Here is a 2,405-nt window from a genome sequence, read left to right on the forward strand (position 1 = left end):
AATGATCTAATTAAATCCCACAGAGAGACTTAAGCAGCAGTGTTACGATAAAGCAGTTGTTTACTGTCAACTTAATGTGACAGACCCATTAAGGGAATCATACTGCTGCTATTTAGCCCTAGGAAGCTGGATCGCTTCCTGTTGGCCTTGACACATTTCCTGTGTTCTTATATTTGTGAAGGGGAGACAAGCACCTCCACCCAGCCTAGCCTGCATTCAGGGACATGTTTCTGAGTCTTTGCTCGTCATCAGCCTGAAGTAGCACGACCAGCTGGCTGAAGATGCCTGTCAACCTCTCACAAATATATATATTTATTGTGAAAACACATTCACTGATTACAAATAGAAATATATATATTTGTGAGAGGTTGACAGACACGTTCAGCCAGCTGGTCATGCTACAGAAACATGTCCCTGAATGCAGGCTAGGCTAGGTGGAGGTGCTTGTCTCCCCTTCACAAACATAAGGACATAGGAAATGTGTCAAGGCCGACAGGAAGCGGTCCAGCTTCCTAGGGCTAAATAGCAGCAGTATGATTCCCTTATTGGGACTGTCACATTAAGTTTAACAGTATACAACTGCTTTATATCTAAAGATATTTATCAAAATAAGCAACAAGGATATCCAAAGTTAATGCAGTACGATCGTTTCATGCGACTCCATTTAATTAAGCAATGTAAACATTACATCAAATATAAAATGCAGCTCTGCATTTTACATTTGATGTAATGTTCACATTGCTTAGATAAACAGAGTTGCATGAAACGATCGGACTGCATTAACTTTGGATATCCTTGTTGCTTATTTTGATTTTAATCACCTTATTTTGGAATTGTATGGACAATACCATACTTAATTCTGGTGCCTAAACTTAAGTACCATATTCACCTTGAATCAAAATTTTCTATACAGATATATATATATATATATATATATATATATATATATATATATATATATATATATATATATATATATATATATACACACACATATATATATGTGTGTATTTATGCATTTTAATAAAGGAATGCGTGTAAAGAAGAGATTCTCCTCATAACCTCTTGAAATAAACTAAGCTAAAATAAAATAATCTAAAACCTACAGAGTTTTCTAGATCGATCATTTAACAAATAAGAATTCAATTATATCACTTAATTATTGTGTAATTAACCATTCATAGATCGGAAATTACATCAGCTGCTATATACAATAGCAGAAGAGGTTTGCATGCATGTATGTGTGTATGTGTCTGTATGATTCATGTTGTGTGTTTGAGAGTGACAGAGAGTGTATATGTACATGTGTGTGTGTGTGATGTGTCCTAGATTTTTGCTTTTGTTATATAATTATTTTTCTTCTATATTTTCTTTTCCCCCCACCATGTGTGTTACTTTCTTCCCATCCTGTCATATCTTATTTCTTTACCTCTTTTCCTTGTTTGATTCTTGTTGGTTGGCAGAGATGTTAGTCTATTGGGTAAAATGCTTTGCAGAACTTGTTCCAGCTCTTTTTGTGGTGAGTTCAATTCCTGCTGAGTTCAACTTTCATCATTTCAATGTGAATAAATAGTAAGCAATTCTCAAGGGAGCTGAACAGCAGAAGGTCTTGAGAGAAGAAACCCCCACCTCTGGCAAGTGCCTTGGCCCTTAACTTCTTACATTCTAAGTGGGCATTTAAACTGCTTGGAGATTTCATTTGTGACCAACTCATCTTTCATTCAGACATAGTGTATCTAGGACTACATTATCTAATGTATATTGTGTAGAGGTAAGAAATTTCAAGCAAGCTGAACTGCAAAAAGTCTTTGGAGAAGAAGCTTTCCTTAAGTAAGTGTCTCGGCCCTTAACTTCTTATACTCTAAGGGGAAAAGGCTGCACCCAGGTTATGACATCTGGGTGCCCTTTTGCTGACACTTTTGAGACATTTGAATATGGGAGACTTGTGCATTTTGTCATTCATCCTTTTGGGGTTGATTAAATAAAGTACCAATCAAGTACTGGAACCCTGCATTGGTGAACCCTGTCTTTTCAGAATTGCTTGTCTTGTATCTAATAATTATTAAATGTGGTAAGGCAGTGAGCTTTGATATTTTGGATTCATTTCCCAGGCCTGTTTCCAGAATTTGTCTTGGGGAAGGAGTGAGTTGGACAGTGCTACCTTTCATTGCATTTCTTGTCATAATTTCAGTTTATATGGTATCATTTAATATTTGTTTAATTTTTTTACAGAATTACTACCGTGCAAAATATTCAATCTCAAGGAAACAAGTCTTCAAGTGAACTCCTATATACATCTCCGCAGTAAGTGTCTGTCTGAGTATTTTTTCTCTCCTTTTTTTCTCTCCTTTTTTTCTCTCCTTTTTTCTCTCCTTTTTTCTCTCCTTTTTTTTCTCTCCTTTTTT

General features: G+C 35.7%; 2 protein-coding genes and 1 long non-coding RNA gene across 3 annotated transcripts in view; 2 read left to right on the forward strand and 1 right to left on the reverse strand.

Moving 5' to 3' along the window:
- The window catches only part of LOC128250710 (uncharacterized), a 162,811-nt gene extending 160,505 nt beyond the window's left edge, over positions 1 to 2,306 (forward strand). Inside the window, exon 4 of the long non-coding RNA XR_008266715.1 lies at positions 2,233 to 2,306. This is a non-coding gene — a long non-coding RNA (uncharacterized LOC128250710). The remainder of the gene's footprint in view (positions 1 to 2,232) is intronic.
- The window catches only part of LOC106878832 (integrator complex subunit 13), a 596,471-nt gene that overhangs the window by 176,396 nt on the left and 417,670 nt on the right, over positions 1 to 2,405 (forward strand). The gene's annotated exons all lie outside the window — the stretch shown is intronic.
- LOC106880812 (FMRFamide-activated amiloride-sensitive sodium channel) overlaps positions 1 to 2,405 on the reverse strand; it is a 220,496-nt gene that overhangs the window by 126,278 nt on the left and 91,813 nt on the right. The window lies entirely within an intron of this gene.

This window comes from Octopus bimaculoides, chromosome 24 (assembly GCF_001194135.2).
Source record: "Octopus bimaculoides isolate UCB-OBI-ISO-001 chromosome 24, ASM119413v2, whole genome shotgun sequence".
NCBI classification, from domain to species: domain Eukaryota; kingdom Metazoa; phylum Mollusca; class Cephalopoda; order Octopoda; family Octopodidae; genus Octopus; species Octopus bimaculoides.